Raw genomic sequence first — 22,564 nt, 5'->3', positions numbered from 1 at the left:
GAGATTATTGCTGAGGAGCCCAATGCCTACTTGAAAGTAAATGTGTTTCTACACAGGTTTCCCAGAGGAAGGACATTTGGTCACCACAGTTTGGTAGGTGATCTGTAACACGCCACCTGGGCACAGTGTAAGCTTTAGATATAAAAGCTAGGACTGCTTCTGTATTTCTTTTAAGGTTGAAAGGAAGTATCCAGGGCAGCTTACTTCATCAGTGTACATCAAGGCAAAGAGTTTAGCTCTGTTCCAAAGACTGGTTAGGACTCCTGCCTCAAAATGTAGGGTGCGTCACTCTCCATCTCTCCTTTCCCTGCAGAAAATGGGCACATTTATCTTATGTTGTTTAGGTATACATCCAAGGATGAGCTGAAGCTCATGCCTCTCCAATGACTACAGGGTCATCCTAAGTCATTAACTTAGATAATGTATTTAATATTGAGACAGGTTGAGAAGCAGTATAAGTGCTGCTCCTTTCTTAGATTTTGTCAGCTCCCTCTGGATATGCAGCTGTGGGCTCATGGGCTCCTCTCTCCTTGAGCACCATTGTCTCTCTAGAGCAAGGAGAGGAGAAGCAAGGTCCTCTGCCCCCCAGCCAATCACTATCTCTGCTTCACACACTCATGCTCATAAACAGTATTCCCAGCTTCTTCTTCTACCACAGACTTCGTACCTTAAGCCTTCCCTGCTCCCTGCCGCCTCTTACAGAGGCTCTTGTCCCCAGCCAAAGATGCAAGAGCTGGGTAGCCATGAGCTGGCTGCCCTGTGCCTCCCAGCACACAGGCAGCATCTTTTCCTGCAGTCCTGGGGTGATTTCCGAGGCAGCTGACAGGCAGCAGCTGTTGTCCCTGGTCAGTGCTGTGCTGAAGCCGAGACTGCAGCAAAGCAATCCCTCACTTCTGCTGCAGTGCAAGCCAAAAGTATTGTTTCTTGGATTGCACCCAGCCTCTAAATTACGTGGTCAAAGAATAGGAAGCGACCTGGGGAAGGGGCTGTACTCCAGGATGTCAAATGGCATAACAACGTGGAAAGTGATTTTTCCATACAAATTTTTCTGAAACTGAGTATCAATAACTAATCCTGTTGCTACTGCAGCTGACGGGAAGGAGGTACAAAGAGTGGTCTCTTTAATTTCACTTTTTACTTTAAATTACACCTTTAATTCCAGCTGACCCTGAATGAGCATAAAAATGAAGGCAGCAATTGATTATTTATTGCTATTCTACATAAAGCAAAAACAAAATAATATTAAAAATGATGCCCAGTTGTGAAAATTAAAGGAAAGCACAAAATGTTGATTCTTTGCTTGAAAACTCTAAATAGTTGACAATACTCAGGTTAAGACTAGTTAATAGTGAAATAACTTTTAGGTTCATATTATTGTTGTTTCATGAAGTGCAATTCACATATATATTTAAATACTTTTACATATGTGCCAGAATTTTAGTGTAACAACAAAAATATCGGACAACGTATATTTGTTATCCAGAAATAATTATGTGGGGTTTTATTTGAAAGAGCTAAAGCAACTATCTTCCTTTATTTTTAGTTATATTTGTAGTTTCTCCTGTGAAGATGCCACAAAAAATACTTCTAGTTTCATCAAAATCTTGTTGAAGTTGACAGAAAACCTCCCACTGAGCTCAAAGGGCTTTAGATCAAATGTTTAGTAACCTCAGGAATTATTTCTCTGATCATCTCTGGTCTAGTCATGTTTTGAGAGAGGTGTCCTTCCTTTTTCCTACTTTAGTTAATTAGTAAAAAATATCACAAAATGTATTTGGGGATTTTATCTACCTGTGAAAAGAAAATATGATCTAATTGTTAAATACCTTAAACTAGTGATACACTAATTTAAAATAGTGTGGGTGTATATGCATATATATGTCTCAACAATCTCTCTCCTTATCTCTGTAGCTCCTTATCCATCTGCAAAGACACTGGTTAGGAGACTTTTAAACACATTCAAAAAAAAAAAAGTAAAAATTTACATAATGCAACTCATCCTGCCAATTGTGCCTCAGAAAACACATTTATTCGTCCAGTGTATAGCCCTAGTCTGGACATTACTGAATTAAAAAATTTAAAAGCAGAATTTAATGGCTGTGACCTTGGAGATTCATCCAAAGTGTCAGGTTTTGTCATTTCAGGACAAGATTAAGGTTCCCCCAGTTTTTCCTGCTTTTCTTTGATGTTTTTTGATTCAAAACCAGAATCAATTGTCTGTCAAATGCTTACAGAGCTAGGCTGACAAGCTGGATTACTTTTTAAACAGCTTCCACCACCATTCAATTATTACTTTAAATGAGTAAACTGCTTAAGATTCACTACATTATTCACCAAGCTACTTACCAATACCCTAACATTATTTTACAGGATTTTATTTTCATGATTCATGCTGATGAATTTAAAGCAAGATTTCCACCCTACCTTCTAGTATACAGTGTGAAAAGCAGATTCATTAATTTAACATCTTCTAAAAGGAGTACATTTCCCTGTCTGTGATGAAAATTCATTTGATAGAGAGCAGAATCTTTAAGATATTCTTTTTTTTCCAGTACTGTTACTTTGGATGTATATATTTATATTTGTGTGTACATGTAATTATAAATGTGTGTGTATATATACAAAAACATATTTTATACCTACAGGCATATCATAATTCCTTCACAATTTTTACTCTAGTCCTCCTACAAAACTCTTTTGCCTCATTGATTTTCAATTACTCTGAAAGTACTTTTGTGTAATACTGCTCAGGATTGTACATAGCTGGCTAGGGATTCAGATTCAGAATTTGATGTATTTGCTTAAAGACTAAACACAAGTCCCTTGACACAGTAGTCTGTAACAAAGCATAGCATTGAACAAATCCAATATAAAAAGCAATAGCAAGCACACTTGGTGAATGATCACATTTATTGAACAGCTGTTTTGCTACATCAGTTCACGTCACACTGTTCCTTCTAAATTTCACTAGTTTTCTTGTTCCAAGGATTTATTTGCTATACTGCAGTCACCATGAGAACAAAAAGTCATATGAATGCAGTATATTCTTGCAAAAGAAAAAAAAAAGGTGAAGACAAAATATGGTAGTAGAAACCAAATACTTCAGAGTTCTTTTTCTAATTTTTTCCTGTCTGTACTTAACTATGGTCATTTAGATACTAGTTCACATTTAACAGTACTGTGTTTCAATTTGTGAAACTGCCGTGGTCTGTCATTATCTCCAAGCTCAAACAAGATGTTATTAACATAACTAATAATATGTCCTAAAACCACCAAAATCTCCTCAACCTAGGTCCTAAACAAACCATTCTACAGTTCTGAAAAGAAAAAGATAATGTGAAAGTGACTATTAAGCATAAGAATTTTTCCATATCTCTCCAAGAACCTCACAGAGAGACCTCCAGCTGTGTGTACTTCCAAATTTTCTTCTGGTAATTCATAAAGGCTTATTTTACAAAAGAGGAAAAACAGAAGGATATAAAGTAGTTAGAAAGATATTCTCGTAAGACCAAATTAGGCAATGTTTTTTAGCAAATAATAGACCTCATTCTGACACTGGCAAAGGTCATGTATCTGCCTTAATGTTTAGTAGGACTATATATAGGAACAAATACCTTTATATCGTTATTCAGGTTATTCTTACTAAAGACAAAGTAAATTAAGCATCTAACTCTAACATCACTAAGCATCTAACTCTCTAATGTCCTTCCTCAAAATCCTTTAATTAACCTCCAAAATATTATTATTATTATTCAATAAGAGAAATGAAAGAAGTGTACTTTGCCTACTTTATAGCTGAAAGAGTCAACAGCCAACGTGGGAATAATGGGTTCTTAATATATACCAAATGATCAAAGAATTATGATTTGGGGAAACATTCCGTGAGTGCAACGTAAACCTACACAGTTAAAGAAGACTCAACAGTGTCCCCAGTTTTAAGACGTTTTGTAGTTGACAAAGTCTGTGTCACAAAATAAATGTCCACAATAATAATTTTAATCTGTGGAAATACCTCCACTGTGCCTACTTAGGCTTACATTTAGAAAATCAACCTTAAAAAGTGATGTGAGGAGCCATAGAGGTGGCCTTGTTAGAAGGGAAAAATTACTGAACAGAATTAATGTCCTCTGAAAAATACTGACAGACAACTTACTTGCCAGCCTGGGAGCCATGAGCCAGGAAACCAGGCCTGGGAACCAGAAAAATCCTTAGTGTAGCTGGCCTCTCTGATATACAGCTGCAGTACCTAAAAACAAGAGATATCCCCAGATACCACAGATAAGTGCAAACCCACGGGACTATAGTATCAACTTACTTCATCAAAAGTGTCAACAGTCTGGGAAAATAAAATGGCATTATCTATTGCCTGAAAAAAAAGAAATTGATAGAATCTTTTTTCTGCTCAAAGTGATGAAGTTCTATGACTTCTTGTGTCTATACGATATGAAAAGTACTAATTTTTTATCCAAAACTGAGGTATCTTCTGTTGCTGCATGCACTTTTCCTTTCCTACACAGGCTACACTCTCCACATGAACTTTCTGTGAGATCTTGGACATTCACTGGAGATGTCTTTCTGACTCCAGACTCTGTGGTACAGATCACCTCTCAAGTGAGACTGTCTGTTGGCTTAGTAACCCTTTAGTTTGTGACAGAGCTGGTTGCCTTGTGATATGTACTGGGTTTACCCTAATTCAGAAATCAATTTATTTGCACCTAGCCCATGTTCCCATGTCCAGGCCCATTTGTGAAGCAGGTAGAAACAGATAAAGGAGTTGCAAGTTGTAATAATTTGAGTAATTTTTATTTCTACCTGAAAGTTGACACAAAATGACTAGCCATTTATTGTAATTTTTTAATTTTAAAAAAATATTTGAGGAAGCTTTAGGGTCAGACCCCATAAATTCTAAAGACACAGTAAAGTACCATATATTCATAGCTGTAAGCACATGACTATTACTCCCACCAAAAATTAGTAGTTGAGATGCTAGATTAAGCCTACATGTCCTCTGAGTGACTCTTTTGGAGCTTTTATCCCAGTTCCTCTTTTGATATCACTTAATATTTTATCACATCACCCTAATTATTCTCAGATTAAGTCTGAGTGTTGTAAGATTAGCTCACAAATCGATACCAAAAGGTCTGAGCAAGAATGACCAGAATAAATTCTAATATCCTTACTTTCTTGGTGCAGCATCTTAGACTGCAAGATAGTTCCATTTTAATTTGGCCTTTGCGTGAACTTGAAGTATTATGAATCTTGTTTAAAGGTCCCAGAGGAACCTTGTCTGATAGCAGTAAGGTAGTATTTTTTTATCATTGTTGTAATTATCCCAACATCATTGGGAGATAATTTCAGTGACCTCAGAGGACTTTCTTTGTCACTGTGTTTCAAACCAAATCGTGCTCTGGTATTATTTTAAAGTGAACAGAGATTGTCCCATTCCATATACAGCAAGAACTTCAGAATATGCATAAGGAGGGAAACAAAAAAAAAAAATTATGGTTTTATACAGAAAAATCTGAACACTCAATTTTTTTTGCCAGGGACTCCAGAGGCATTAAGCTCGGCTGAGCACTCTGTACTCTCATTCCCGTACTCACATTCCTGGCGTGCTCTGCACAGCTTCTACCCCCAGTCCTGTTTTAACAACCAGTGAAGCAATTCTGCTTCAGGTGTCAGAGCCATGTAAATACCAAAACCCTGTGCTTTGCACCAGCTGAGAATATTACCTGTACACGAAGTCCCACAGATGTCAATGACAAGGCAGAGGATACTTCATGCTGTTCCCAGGTGGAGGTTTAAGCTGTTGAACCTCAGTGCCCAGCGTCTTCCAGACGTCAGCATGAGATACTCCTGTTAACACTAATAAAAATGTCAAAGAGGGGGGAAAAAATGTGAGAAACTTCATTAACTCCAAAGGACTAACAAGGATTACTTTATTAAGTTAACTCTGTTTATTTTGGAAAGGATTTATTTTTTGCCCTTGAATAAGAATGATTTTTAGTACTGCAAAGCAAAAATCTGGGCTATCTTTAAAATTTCTGACTGTGAGGCAATCTTTATGCACAGTTTGCTGACACAAATGAAAGATGGGATGGAAAGAAATCTCAGGCTGATAAGACTTTCCCTGACCTGTGTGTTTCCTCCATGAGATGTAGGATTTTTTATGTTCTTTAAAAAAAAATTGTGTGGATTGCATTGTTTGTAGATTGACGGGGGCCAATGAGATGAGTCAGGCCAAATTTTTCCTGTAACTGTTTAACTTTCATGGAAGTATTATCTGTTCCTATGTGCTCAGCCAACTGTCACTGACAGTCAGGAAGTGAATGCATTAATAAAATTCATGCCTTTCATAAGACAAGCAGACACAAGAGTTTCTGTCTTCTCTGTTCCTAAGTCAAAAGAGATTCTTATAATAGATATTTGTATAGGAAGAAATCAATATCATATAAAATAATTTTATATCTTCTCCAAGAACTTTTTCATTACAATGCATTAAATGAATGCAATATGAAAATAGCACTGAAATGAGATTAATTTAAATGAAAACCCCTATCTGGAACCTGTATTGTTTTAGTTGGGTATAATTGTAAAAGAATTTTACTGCAGATAGGAAATGCTATAATTACATAAAGAACTCCTTTGGACCAGGAAACTTTAAAAGAGAAGGGTCCTTTAAACATCATTGTCCTTTCTCTATAAACAACAGACAAGGTGGCTTCAGGTTATAAATTTGAGCTTATTTCCTACACATTGTAAATGCATTTGTTTGCTAAATATGTGAATAAATTGAAAACCTATCAGATTTGTAATAGTACAGAAATTAAATTGCAGTGATAAAACAGCAATTTTAGCCAAGAGAAAAAAATCATAAAAGGAGAAAGACAGGGACAAGAAAAGCTGGTGAGTCACAGATAGAAAGCAAACTATAACCGGTCATATACATTGCTTTACCTGGAAGAAGCCACAAGTCAAAAACCTGAAAGATATCCAAGACCTACTCCAAGCCTCGCCTGGTTGGTAAAGTTTACATTCATGCCACAGGGTTGTTTCTCTCCCCCGTTAAGTCACCAGTGGTCTTCCAGGAGTCAAATCCTATCAACCATTCACCACCAGCATGAAGGATAGTCCACCATCACTGAGGGAGCTCTTTTTGCCAGACATGACTTCTGTAAATGAGTCAGTGTTGAATATGGAGACTCTTGCTGCTCAGAAAAGCTGTGTCTCTGCTTAACTCACCTGCTTTCAACCTCCTCCTGGATGAACACCCTCTGTGTCCAGCCCCTGTGGTTGATTCTGCTGTCTGATAGTCAAGTTTCAGGGGTTCGACCATCCCATATGCCATTTATGTCCCCTCTGCAGTGGTGGGATAAGCACTCCTGATCTACTGGCTTCTCCCTGCCTTCCCCCCTTTCTGCAAAGGCTGTTTTACTCAACAACCTAGAAGCTGTCAGATAAATCATCTGACTGTTTGCAAGATTAATTTTATGAGAAAGTAGAGAGGAGATATTTTAACAACTTACTCAATGGTAAGGGCTGGCATTGAGAACTTTTACAAGAAGGTAGTCCAGCATCAGAAAGAATACATATCCTTGAAAAATACACGTGGATTTAAGAGCTTATAAGCAGTTCTAAAATAATTAATCTGTCATTTGTATTTCTTGAATTTTAAAGCCATACACAATTACACTGGGCCAATTATACTTCATGTTATGATGGTTTAACTGAATAATTCAGATTGTTAGAACTGAAAATGAAATGTCAAAATCATGGCTTCACTTGAAATAATCGAAAAAAATATAGTTTACTCTAAACAGTAGTGATTGTAGTAAGTATTTATTTGGATAGCAAAAAGACATTCAAAAGTATCTACTGTCAAAAACATCTTATCTTTCTGCTAATGAGTATTCTTGGGGAAACTGAGTATTATATTATCATAGGGTTGAAGGACTGCACTTAAAACTAGGTTTCACTCAGGATTTTTCTTGCCTAAATTTAAACTATACTTCAGAAATTTGTATTTGTTCCAAACCCAAAGCTCTTCCATGTGACCCGGGCAGAAATATCCAATGTGCTATCCTTTGGGACGTTTGGGACCACTCATAAAAAGAACAAAACAAATTAAAAACAAAACCAAAAAAGAAAACAACAACAAAGAAAACTCCCCATCACCTTTGCATCCTTCCTTTTCACAGACCTATACCCTAACCAAATTCTTCTCATCCCCAAGAGACCCTGACCTTCTTTTGAGCAAAATATAATGGCTTTAATTCCTGTAAGGTCACTCAGTATGTAGGTTTCTTTGTATTCTTCTGGCTCATATTCAACCTAGTCCAAGTTGCCAGGTACTGCTGTGGTGAGAGACCGAGCAAGGGTCTGAACTGGTGACTTAGGCAGGGTCTACAATATCTACCTTTGTAATTGTTTTACAGATTAATCAGTCTTTATTTTTGTTTGTTCTCTAACATTCTTGGACCCTCATGGGTCCCTTACTACTTGAGTTATTTTATGAGTTAATGGCTCCCATCTAAACCCTCATGAACCTGTTGTTATATTTATTACAAGTAAAATTGTTGTAGACAATTTCTCTGGAGATATTAAAAGCTGTCAAACATCAATTTTGTATTTTATATTTCAGTGAAATATGATATTCAGAGAACTAAATAATGGAGGACACTTGTTAGACTGTCATAGGTACTGGAAGTCTATAAGGAACTTCTATCCCAACAATCAAGAGAACTCCCATGTGCTTATCAAGCAAAATTAGCTTAAAGATCTATTCTACCTTGTAAGACAGTAAAAGACCTTGTTACAAGAAAGAAAAAAAGCAAGTTTGAAAGTCAGGGAGAATCTGAATCAATAGTGAAAAAAATTGCTAAGCATAGTTAGAACTGCAAAGCTGAAGCTCACTTTTATGTTTTATTAAATATTCTGGCTCAGGCTGAAGTAACTCACTTGTACATTGTGTGAACTACACATCAAATTTGAAATAACAGACCCGTTAATCATAGATGAAAAGTTCGCAGTAGATTTAAAATGCCTACTACATGTGATGATGAACTCAAGATCTCCTATAAAAGGCTTATACTCTTCTAAGACAATTCTCAAATGTCATGAAGACCAAATATGACAAGTTCAGGATGGATTCATTGTAGAAAACATTATTTAAAGTCTTATATTTTCTTCTTATGGTGTGTAACCTGCTCTTTTTTAAACTTTAGATGTTGCAAGTTTTATTGCTATGCCTAGCTCCTGCTAAGTGTTTCATCTAAATTACACATGGGGTATAAAACAACAAACAAAAAGGATTTTCAGTGGATTGAGTTAGGATAAGCTGCAGGGTGATTTTCGATTAATTTCAAGTAAACTCTCTTCAACTTCTACTTCAACCAAAAATTATTTATTTAGAATGAGAAAATACTTCCTGAAATGTGATCAAAGTTTTAGAGAAACCCTGACATTTATATTGGTCATTACCAGACTTATGTTTTGTGAATGTCTACACCTGGAGCAATGATTTGCCATTATGTTAATGATATGCCATATCATGAAGGTATTATTTCAATTCATAGCCCCTCTGTAGTGACAAGGATTAAGAAGATGTCTATATATATGCAATTAGACTTGTAAGTATATACGCATGCAGAGAACTTGAGATGTCAGCAGTTTTCAGTCTACTGGCAGTTGGCTATTAAGTAGGATTTTGAGGACTCAGTAGTCGAAGATAATTATGCATCTTAGTCTTCTGAGCAACTAGCTGAAAGGAAAAGAAACAAGGGAAAATAAAACCAAACGCCATGAAGATGTGATGGTACACATTAAAAAAAAATATGGATCAGTGAAATACATTTATTTTTCTTCACACTCTCCATCAAATTAAAGTTTTTTGCAATTTCTTTCTCCCAAACTCATCCTTTCTGTGTGACCATTTTCAAACATTTATCCTGACTGCATTGTTGTGCCCAGGGGAAGATCTGGAAACCAACATTTCTTTTTCATAAATATCCTCCACATTTTCAGTAATGTCATAAGAAGAAAGATGAGGGAAAAGTCAAGGAATGTCATCTTCATGCACAAAGCCAACTTTTTTAAGCAGTATATTATTTGGAGAAAGTTTATTCATGTTGTTTTCCATGTAGACAAGCAGCATGTTCCAGTAGTAGTCATGACAAAAAATTCCTCCGATGTTCCTGTCCTGCTAAAAACTAGTTGTCTAATACACAAAATGGTCCTTATGGTACACTTCATTCCTTAAGAGCAGTGGCAAGTCTCAGCTTTTTGACAGCCTTCTCTAATTATTCTATACATCAACTAAATGCATAGACTGGCAGTGCTTGGTGGTGGAGATTGGAGGCAGAACTTATGTAAAGGAACTCCTCTTGGACACTTATTTAAAATGCACGTGCAGTACTTCCTTCATCCATTCCTATTTTACTTTCTAGAACTGACCTAAATCTTCAGAAGTCTCTGCAGAAAAAAATAGAATACAAATAATCAAGAAAGACATAGGAGAGAAAAAGATATGTTCTAGGGGATTAGCTGTGAAAGTGTGAGCACTGCTGTCCTGGAGTAGCCCAAAGAGTAGTTGGCACCTCAGTAGTAAAAATGGTTCAAGGAGGATGAAAAAGAGAAATACTGCACCATATGAAATAACTTTAAAATCAACGCAACTACTCTTTAATTCATTCTTGTCTCTCTTTTTCATTGTTGCTTAGCAGAACTACAAAGCCGTAAACCATGCATTCTTTTTCAGGAGCATAGCACATGACTGCACACCACAGGGAGGACTTCATCTAGTACAGATTAAAAAAAAAAATAGGGAACCTGGACCTCCATAATGAACAATAACCCTCTGACTTTACTTAGATAAAATTTCTCTATTGGTCCCTATGATGTCCCTGAAATGTAGATTATGTGCACAGAGTTGCAGTCACCTCTTTCATTGTGAAAGGAAACTTACTTCCATTTTTCTTTGATAGAGTGTCATTTTCTTTCATTTCATTGTAACTCCTCCACACTTGTTTCTGTTGAGTTTAATCTTTCTTCCTATTTCAAACCTACTCCAGCTCTTTTTTTCTTTTTTTTCCCCATCTCTGTGTTGCTCCGACAGATAAAGTAGTACAAGACATTTCCAACTATCCTTTATATTCAGTTTTGCTTATTTTTCCCTTTGAAAGATGGTTGAGCCTTGATCTGGATTCTTGGTTTCTCTCTGTATAAACAACACGTTAACTTGTGCTGATGTTTTATTTCTGTATTTTCTCCTTTGAGTGTCATATTTCTGATGAAGTGTATATTTGACTTACTGTGCTTTTTCAAAAATTGCTGTCCATATATTGTAGCAGTAGTACAAGAATGGTGATGTGCATAGTACCCATTGCACTGGTCTATTACTTGGATGTTTGTATTTTATTAGAAAATGTTTGGGATATAGATACTGAAAATAGTAATTATAAGCCTGAAGAAAATAGACAATGAGAAAAACATCTGTAGTGACTTGGGTAATAAAAAGAAACTTATTTACTTTACTGAGCTCATTTGAATAATAGAGAAAATTACCATTTACATAGAATATAGGTGAAATCTACTTGTTTGTCCCACTGGTTACTCAAATAACACATCATTATGGGAAGCTCCTTCTAAACAGGTTTTTGCATGATCCCATCAGGCCAACTGAAGCTAAACATAGTGTCAGTAAAAGCAGACATACCTACATCTCTGGGGAAGTTGGAAGGAAAACAGGTGAGATTTAGTAACCTACCACAAATTATGAAAATCATTCTTGCTGCTTGTTTCTAAATACGTAATTGAAGCATATAAATATTCTGCAAGAACACGAAGCTGACAAACCTTCCACATTGCTCCATGCCAACTTGTTTTCTTCCTCTATTCTATAAACGTATTTGGATTTTGAGTCTGACCTATACTGGCTTGTTTAGTGTGATCCACAGTCAGCAAAGACACTTATTTAGTTCCAAACCCTAAAATTCAGGGATGTATTTCCAGTGTAAGGAGAACAATATTTAGGATGAAGTATCATGTTCAATTTTAGTCATCCTTACCAAAAAATGACCTCGTACTGTAACAGCTACACAGAACAGCTACTAGAAAAATCAAAAAATGGATAGCCTATTGTATAAAAGGAGACTGAAAAAATTCTCTACTGTGCAGTCTAATAAAAATAAGGCAACTGGGAATATTATTGCTCTCTGCAAATATAGCTGATGGGGTAGCTAAACACCAGGAAAAAAAGAAGGGCTGAGTAAGCTGAAAAACAGTGCTGACTTGAGAATCCAAAAGTGTAACTCTGTGTGAATAAATTTAGGCTGAAAATATGTGTCACAGCCTTGAGCACCTTCCAGCTTCTAGTTTAGCTGGCTGAGCCCAAGGATGGCACCGGTGCTGACAAGAGCTGCTCTGAAAAGAGCTGTGAACACGATCTGCCCCTTCTTCCCTCGAGAGCCCTTGCAAGCTAAGACTCTTATGCTGACCCCTGCCAGAGCTACACAGTCATGCTTCTGTGGCTGCAAACCATCCTGTGCCTCACTACTCCAAAATATCACTGCAGAATCTCCCAACTGGAGTTGCCAAGGGAGGGAAGGAAACATTCACGGTGAAGCTGATGTTGAACAGTGTTGGTAGCAGGAGAAGTCCCAGTGGCCTGGCAGCTTCTGTCCAGCCAGTTGTCCCAGTGACAGATAACAGTGCAATGACAAATACCATAACCAACAGCTGCTGACAGATATTCCAAAGAAACCCACAGGGACACACAGAGAACAACTGGTCTCAGAAGGGAGTCCTGTCAACAGTTAAGCAATGGCTCAGTGTGTCTGTTTAACTTCTGCTGCCAGCACCAAAATAATTCATAAATTTCCTATACTCATTTTTTATGACTGCCTAGACCTTCTACAAAAGGGGAATGATTAACAGTGTAGGAATGTAGCCTCCATTTATCACCTATTTCCTGACCCCAATTAATGAAGAATAAGCAGTCCCAGTTCTTTTAAAAAAAGAACAAACCTCAGACACAGGATAGCAGAGACAGAACATACATGGTCCTCCAGCTCCCAAACTTATCTACAGTTTTTCTTCTCTCTGTACACCGTTGTAACAAGCCTCCAACATGCTGAAGAAATAGGCATTTAGCTGTTGGTACCTAGTCTTCAGCAGTGGCCATGATATACAGACTGTATAACTGAACTATAGACAAACACTTGCATTTTATACTAAGAGAACACTATTTCCACTAAGGGCAAATATAATCAATTCTAAGATGACACACACTAGTCCAAAGCCTTCTGCTTTCACTCTGGGTTTTGCACTTTAGGAGGAAGATCATTTCATCATATTTATATGTTCACATGTTCTTTTCACCACATACTAATGATTCTTCCTGGTTTTGGTCTGTGGCAGCTGTCAATATTGTCTTGAGCCAAGTCATACCGTGACTTGTGAAGTTGCCAGACAGCAGGACTAGCTGTAACTTGCAGTTGTGAGAGGTGGCAACAAATATCTGGGGAACTAATGGGGAAGTGAGAAGGTGTTTTCAACCCTGTTTTTCAGTGTATAAAACTACTAAGACAAGGATGTACTGCCTTAGTTTCATTATTAGATTTGGGGTGAAACACTATCTTTTGATAACTGAGCCCAATTCCTTCATGACTGTACAATTCATGCCTGTCCTTAGCAATCCTTTCAATCTTCTTCTTAATCCATGACACCAGTAGGGGATCTCTGTTGCCTCACAAGTCTTCACAGACTGGATCATGGGGCAAAAAGGAGGAGCACAGTTCTGTCAGGAAGGATGCTGCATGATTTTTACACACATGTAAAATCGGGGAAAAGGATGCTGAGACACAGGAGGCGAGGAATTCAGAAGTGGTGACATTTTATACCCATTATGTGGCAAGTGCAAATAATTATACTACCATAATGGAAAAACTCAAGGGAATTTGATTCAGGGAAGTGGTCCTCAGACAGATTTATTCTTGGTCCCTAGATCTAAATGAAATGTAGGCTATACTTACAGCTAATGTTAGAAGGGGGAGGTGTCAAATCATGCCCTGACAATTAATGACCTGAGGTTATACAAAATGCTCATTGATGGTGTTTTGTAACAAAATACACTGTTGTGCTAAGTGGTTTCTGATAGTCCAGTTCAGATTTCAGATGCTTTCATTAATCAGCAGTGTGAATCATGTAGTACAGCTATGTTCTAGCAGTCTTCAATTCATTATTTTTATGGTTGTGTGATTTTTCCTGCAACTGTTGCCTATCCCATAGACATCTTACTCTCTAAGATAACATATTTAGCTGTTCATATCCCTTCCTCTGATTTAATTTCTCCAAACAACATGAGAATTCCTTTGTTTTTTTGTTTCAGCTCCTCGGAGCAGTGAAGAGGAAGAAAATTTGTCTCAGAATTAAGCAGTTGCAATATCTGATTTTGAAAAATAAAACAGGAGTGAAAAGGTATTTAAAACAAAATCTTTTGGGAAGGAAGAAAGGTTATAAAGGCATTTGATCCATATTTACCTTCGTTCAGAGTGATAAAAATGGATTTTTAGAGTGTTGAAAATATCTTGCGATTTCTTTTTCTTAACATACAAATAATAATGCAAAGAAAATAAAATAGGACAAAATGAACTCTTCTCAAGAAGAGAAGGATCAGGAGAGATTTTATTAATGCATGTAAATAACTGGAAGAACGGTGCAAAGAGGTGCACCACTCTTCTCAGTAGTGCCCAGTGGCAGGACCAGAGACAATGTGCACAAATGGAAACACGTAAGGGTCCCTCTGAACATCAGGAGCCACTCTTTCTCTGTGAAGATGACTAAGCCCTGGCACACATTTCCCAGGGAAGTTATGGAGTTTCCCTCCTTGGAGATATTAAAAAAACGTCTAGACATAGTTCGGGGTAAGTGGCTTTACGTGGCCCTTCTTGAGCAGGGGCATTGGACCAAATGACTTCCAAAGGTCCCTTCCAATTTCTAACATTTTGTACTTCTGTTATTCTACATTTTATCTCATTCATCTTCTCCAATGATGCAAAAATAACACTGTCCTCTAGCTTCTCAAGGCACATTCCATGAGATATAGATCATAGATCCTATGAGCAGAAAAGCGTATTTTAAGCACCATGTTGAACTTCTGCATGGCAATCAATTTTCTAGGTGAACTGAAACACTGTATCATCCTTTTATCATCACACATAATCTGACATGATTTTCATAGTAACTGCATTCTTTCTGTAGAGTTGAACAGGATTCTGATTTTCCACCTTGCTACAATTTGCAATATTTCTGTTATTTGCCTATCTCCTGTTTTGTACTTCTCACATCTTTAGCACTAGATAAAAGAAAAGGTTCACATTTTAATGGAGTGAGACAATGCAAAGGAAACAATGTTGCAATAATCTGAAACATACATGTTCCAATCACTGGCAATTTCAAAATAATGTTTCAATCACTGACTGTTTCACTTTTATTGCAGATTTTTAAAGACTTTCATGTTTTACAGCCTCTTCCACAGTAGAACCAGAGAAATTTAATTTTGAAAATCATCAAAGCAGAATGTTTACGTGAATTCTTTTGCAAATGATGTTTGGGGTTTTTTTCAAGATAAGAAATTTGACACAACAGACATAGGTTTCCTGAGAGAAATTTCTTTCAACTAAAGTGGAAAAAATAATTTAATTCTTTTTATACACTGTGCAATTCAACAGTTCTAGCTCTGAGCTTAAGTGGTGGGCACTTCTTCCTAATATTCATCTGACATTTGATTTTAGTAAAGTGAGACAACTTAGAAAACAACAGTGATCTTAGGAATGTCCCTACACTCTCCATTCTTAAATGAGCTAGCAAGTATGTTTGATATAACAAGCATTCTGCAAAGTTTACCAGAAGATAAAGCAACTCAGTGATTTTTCAGCGGACATCAGTGGGAGCAGTTTATCTTGTCAAAAGTCCCTCTGAAAGGCAGAGAATGTTTCTAGTTTTTATTTATAACAAGAACAAAAACTGTGGGGTTTTTGTTTTTATTGCTCTCAAGAACTATACCTTGGAGCTCTCCCTTTCTTAAAAAACAGCATTTTAGCTGTTACTTTTCTTCCTTGTCATTCAGTTTTTTGCTACTGAGTCTTGTAGACGTCATAAGCACTTCTGAAAGGGAGGTAGCAGGGTTCAGTTCAAAGAAGGAACTTCATGTTTTGATGCACATTTGAATCTTATCTAAGCTCTCCAGGTTTCTCAGCTCTCAATTTTGCTATGGAGGGCTCAGAAGAATGCTCTTTTCTTCTCTGAGTCAAACTGCTCTTTCTCATTTGACAAACGTTCATGGCTATGTAAGTAAATTTCCAGTATTTTGAATCTGAGAAATATTGTATTAGATTTGAATGTTTCTGCTTTTAAGCACAGCTCATTAAAATTCCAAAAGGAATTAAAATCACTTTTTTTTCTTCCTGGTACTTTTAAATCACAGAAGTTGGACCAAAAAGTTTAATTAAATATTGCCATGCACTGCTTTTCTTTTACTCCATGTTCGACTAAATTAACACCTTTTTTTTCTGGACCTCTCAGCACACGCTTGTCTTCACACAGCACTACTAAAGGAGAACCTCCTCTGTATTTGTGGATAGTGTTTCTTTGTCTGAACCTATCAGAATAATTTACATTGTAAAACTCCATACCCTTAGCATAAGCATTCTAACTTCCACAGTATGCCCATGACTTGCCTTTTTACAAATGGAAGGTACTGGCAGTTTTTCTAAACTGCAAGTTTCATTCTGCCTTTGTTTCAGAAACTCATATGGTCCAGAAAAAATATTTTTTGTTCTTAAGAGAGTTTATATGAGACCTCTGCGTCTCATATTACAATTTCTTTCCCTGCTTTTGCTGGAACTGGACTAACACCAGTCCATTATGAGGGCAGCGGGTGTCAGTCAAGCAAAGGAAAAAGAGATATGAACCTGACTATCAAGGTAAAGCTATTAATACCTCTCAAAGCTTAATAATTGTGCTGAATTAAGGTAAGGTTACCATTTTTTTTAAGTCCTGTATATTTGTTTGCCTTTCAGATGCAAACAGCAAGTTGCTAAATCCACACCTCACACAGGACACTTCCTTATGGTCTCAGTGGGTGCTGTTGGGAATGACTTCTCTAGTTGGTGAGGGTGCTTTCCATCAGGCTGCTGAAAACTTTGGGCCTGATTCAACAGCATAGTTGGGCATACTCTTTAAATAATTAAACAAACACAAGGCGAGTAACAGATGCATTTCTATATTTATAGGAGGTGTCAAAGGCAATAGAGCTCACCTGCAAACTCAGTGAAGCTTGAACAAATGTGTATGTGTCTGGTTCAAACCATGAACCTACATTTTTTCCAATTTTCTTTTGTAATTCCTGTACAATCGTGGTTATACCTCCAGTCTAGTATTGTGTTGTATTATTATAAAAACATTTCTGAAAATGTTGCTATATTTTACAAAATATTTCTTAATACAGAGATAGATGATCCCTATTAAGTGACATTATTCTTCTGTTTTGAATTTTTAAATTTTCATTTAAGTTTTCATTTAAAACCCATTAAAAAGGAGAAAATATCTTGTTACCCAGTTTCTTACTCCTTTTTTTGTTTTTAATAAAAAGCATCATAACTGTATATCACAAATTTCAGCAGTCCAATTATTTTCCCCATATTTTCAATACAAAACACCATCAAGAAAAAAAAGTAGCTGTGTTTCATGTACTGCACTAATATCCCCTGTAAGTGGCCCTTAAAGGGACTATCCTGAAAGGCTGATAGCAATAGCAAAAATTGCTTTCGTAACAGTTATGGAGCAAGCTTTGGCAGTGATATAAACAGCATGAAATCCTCCATGATCTGCTTAATAGCTGGTTAATATAACAAATATATCTTGTTGACCTATCCAGAGACTTTTACTGAAGTTTTTAGCTCTCTATGCTAAGTTTGCAGTTTCAGCTTCTCATTAAAACTATCTAAACTGAGGATGGTTATATATTACACACCTTTCCTTGGCAGTGTATGTAAACTGAAAGGTCATATTCCCTTATACATTATAAAATCTAGGAAAAAATACCACCTCATCCAGGGCCTAATTAGGTTTGCTGACCTCCAAATATTATTACTATGTCCGTATAATATGTATTACAGTCAAATGCAATAAGTAAATGGTGTTGTTATTAGCCATTGTGCTAAAAAAAAATTAAATTCCTCTGTCTTTTCTTGTTTGCCCTAATGCTTTGCAAGCACTCTATGTACAACTTTCTATGGGCTGGTCTGCTCGTCACCAAATAAGGTCTCTGCCACAAGGGTTTTCCAGAGGCTGACTTAGCAAAATATTATTAGTCTCAGAAGAACTAGAAGGATTATCACAAGTTTCTTCAAATGTGGCAGGCAGAAGGGAAGTTCTCTCCATCCCTCATCTGTGATGACTGTGACAACAGATGCTTGTCCCTGATTCAAACTTGGGTTTACTGTGAAATCAGCTAGAATCATCTGCCACTTTAAGTCAGCTGAGATATCTTACCACTGGACTCTGAAACAGTCAGGACAGATCTTGAGGAAAGATAATGGTGCCTGTACCAGAGAGGGCAACCACTTCATGAAAACATGGAATAGTGGGGTTTTTTAAAAAAGAAATTGCTCTAAGTAAAAGCAGGTGTTGTTCCACAGTCATCCTCTTTGCACACTGTGGCTATTCATCTAAATTTTCTATTAATTTTTGCAAATATATTGTGTGAACAGATTAAAAAATTTATCCCAAAAGAGAGGTGGAAATAGGCTTCCCAGATCTTCTCATCCAGAGAAAAACCCATAAACAAAATATTGGATTTTTGAAACAAATGGGTTACAGGGAGGAGAGAGGTGAAATCAGTTTTCTTACCACCCAGAGTAACCCACTCACGTAAGCAATTCATGTTAGTGTTTTCTCTGTTCTAGTGACATTAGTCTGATTTGTACCAGTTGAAATCCAAGCCCACAGTCTGTTTGTTTGTTTGAGTTTTTTTATTTAAATTCAGGAAAAAACATTTCCTGAAGCTTCTTAGAGACAATACAAAGAAAAGAACCCTCATAAAGAAAATGAGAACAAGAAATTTACTGGAAGAATAGTAAATGTTTCTTAAATCTATAATTTCATTCTGAGCAGTCTTGAAATAGGTCACAGTGTAGTGAGGTACGTAAATTGAATACCCATCCTTGTAGAAATATCTGAATCCAACTAGTATAATATAACAGGTACCATATAGTGTTTGTCTTTTGTTTTCTGAGTGCATATATTTTATTTCTAAAAAGTTAACACGAATATCAAAAAAAAATCTCAAATATAATGTTTATAAACGGAGGTAACATTAAGGAGTTTACACAGGGTCCACCCATACTTAGAGAAGAGGCCCCAGCCACCAGCCTAGAGAGACAGTTTATAAAAATTGTGAATTTTGTGATGTATCATTTCACTGAAATGGTTTTGGACTTTTGTATGTTTCCCTAAAGATGTAAAATTTCACTTACTGGTGAACTCCAGTTTGTGCAATTGGTTTTTCCCTACAACCAAGCTCTTTTTCCCTTGTTGAAAAAAGCACACACATAATTGATAGCCAAACCAAAAATCTACAGTTAGTGAGAAGAGGCATAAAAGTTTTACATGCATTGTTGTCAAATTAAATGGATCCACAGATTTTCCTCACTAATGCCTAATTTCCCTCAAGGTCATCCCATTTCTTAAACACCCAACTTTTAAATTAAACGTTTGCAAAAGGATCAGAGATTAGTAGGGTCATTGGCTATACTGTTGAATATAAACTTAGATTCTTCTGCAACAATCAGAAGAGGTTTGTGAAGGAGTATATATGACTTATAAGCCCCAGTTATGATGAGAACAGAGTAAACAGACTGAATAGAATGCAACTGAATCATGAGTTTCATGAATTTTTTAATTCCATCTTAGCAGAATCATTAAGGAGATATAATTCTGTCATATCTGTAAATAGCCTCTTCATAAAGAGAAGAAGACCAGAATCATGGAAACACTTAAGTGGATGATGATTTACCACTGTTGGCATTATTTTGTTCTTGAAACAGAAAGTCTATCAGTCAGACTTAAGACAATCAAGTAATGTGTCCATTACTTCACAGTGGTCCATGTTCTTTGTGTCTAACATCAAGAACAATTCTGAAACTTTTCAAGTTGGAAATAGCAAGCAGAACCTAGACTTTTGTATAAAAGCTTATGCAGAGAAAAAAAAATCACAGAACCTGTCCACTTGTGAAGTAAGGAAATCTTTTAGCCTTTAGTAAACAACGTGTTACCACTCATCTATGAACAGAGTGAGCTAACTTCTGTCTCTCATCATCAGTGAAGTCCTTCTTCTTCTGAAATGAGAGGTTGAAATCCAATTTTTCCGTAAGCCCTGAGATAATAGGTACATTTTCCAAAGCTTTTAGAAGAAAAAGTTTCTAAACTTCTGACTGATGATTATGTGTTTAGGAGAATATTGAAGGTATATTTGTATACTTCTTTGACTTTTAGAAACTTCATTTGGCATATACAGATGGATACTGGTATAGACAAACAGCACTGGAAGAGTCTTTTCCTAAATTTTCTGTTTTCTTTTTATATTTTTCCATGCCCTGCTGCATGATTTAAAGAAAAATGTGCTGTGCGGATCTTTCTTCTTTGCATGATTCTCATGAACCTTTATTGTTTTTGTGAAAACATGAAGACATTTTTAAGAAATTCTCAAGAGCCAGCATCCATAATAAAATTCATTCTAACAAATTCTCCTAAATCCACTATGGCTTCTCTATAGAGTTAGTGCAAAGATTTTTCCAAAGAGTAATCACCTACCCTTGGCAACAAAAAGCATCTTGACCCTACCATCATTCAGGTAGTGTAGAAAGAAAATCCTTGCAACATTATCATTTTCCCTCTTAGGATTCAGTAGCTTCTTGGTGTTCCCACAGTCTGCGAGGGGTTAATGTTTTGATTTGTGTCTGATACACTAAGATCTATTGCAGGATGAATGTGCACATTTCAGTAAGTCAAGGCCAACAGGAGGATATATATTAGCAGGTTTTCAATTTACAATCATATTCTGTGCCAGAATATGCTGAACCATGAAGGGGATGGCTCCTCAGGCCAGACAAAGACAATATGCAGACCCTACACAGGTCCTGGAATGCATAAAGCTGCTTTACTGAAGTGCTGCCTAAAGGCTACTTAGCCCTTATCTGAGGGTAGATGGTTAGACAAGCTGACCCAGGCATATTGATGTCATCAGCAGTTCCCTAAGCACCCATTTGGGATCTCTGAATCATTCCGTGCTGAGATATCAAGGCATGTGAGACTGAAAAAAAAGTGTGTTCTGTTTATCTGGCTGAGAACATGAAAAATATAAAACCATCTTACGTATAGAAAGGAAGAGGGCTATGAAGGGCAAGCAAGTGAATTTCTGTGACTGTCATCTTGGAAAGAGTCACTAGAACTTAAAAATACTTGCTTAGAGCTTTCAGGGGAAGTAAGTAAATGTAAAACCTCTAAAGCCCAGAACAAACAAACTGAAGAGGTAATGGCAGGGCATCTGAGCAAAAAGTCAGTGTTCTTAAGTCAGGAAATCATCATGGCAAATTGTTAAGATTTGCTTAAAGGTTTGGGGTATTTTTTAGAACTCCACTTACAAAATTATTTGTTTTTCAGAAACCAAGTGTCAAGATGAGGATTTGTTTATTTTATGCATCTTTAACTTTAAACTGTGGATATTACTGACCCAACATATAACTTCCACATGTAAATCAGCACACTGAAGAACAGGGTTTACCTGGTTACCACAGCTTCTCAACTAGCCTTAAAAGCATAATAAAATACTTTGATGCCTGGGGTACAATCTCTTCCTTCCAGCTCTGCAGTTGTTTTTATTTTCACAGGCATTTTTGTACAAACTTGTAAGTAAAAATAGGGATGTGATTAAAATTCAGTATTTGCTATTATATTTAAAGTGTTTCCTTGAAAGCTGTAATAAGATTAAATCTTGACATGACAAACCAACCCCTAATCAATAGGGATAGGGAGAAAACATCCCCAGTGAGATGGTCATTGCAGAATTATATGCTTTTTCATATTTTTTTCTGTTCTCTGAAGCACTGATAGTTGCTCCCTGTCAAAGACAGGGTAACAGAACAAATGAATTACTGATTTAATTTACCATGGCATCTCATATGTTCCTGACCCAGCTTGCCCTGCTTTTTCTCATCAGAGAAGACTTCTTATGTCAGTACCATTGTGTTTTCTCTGGTGATTTCTCCATACCACCATACTAGTAAATTGCAGACTTTGCAAGCTGTCTGTTTTTGTCTGGGATAGATTCACACTTAAAGGTCTGGGACACATTCACATCCCTTTGTAAATTCTTCTTTCATAATCAACACAACTCTGTTTGCTTCCTCAGTTCCTGTTTCTTCATTTTTACTTATCTATTAACGCAGGATTTTAAATATGACAATGGCAGGATTTTATTATTCCTATTTTCAGTATTCTTGCTATT

This window comes from Neopelma chrysocephalum, unplaced genomic scaffold, assembly GCF_003984885.1.
Source record: "Neopelma chrysocephalum unplaced genomic scaffold, ASM398488v2 Primary Assembly neopelma1_76, whole genome shotgun sequence".
In the NCBI taxonomy this organism is placed as follows: domain Eukaryota; kingdom Metazoa; phylum Chordata; class Aves; order Passeriformes; family Pipridae; genus Neopelma; species Neopelma chrysocephalum.
This window is presented reverse-complemented; position numbering follows the sequence as displayed.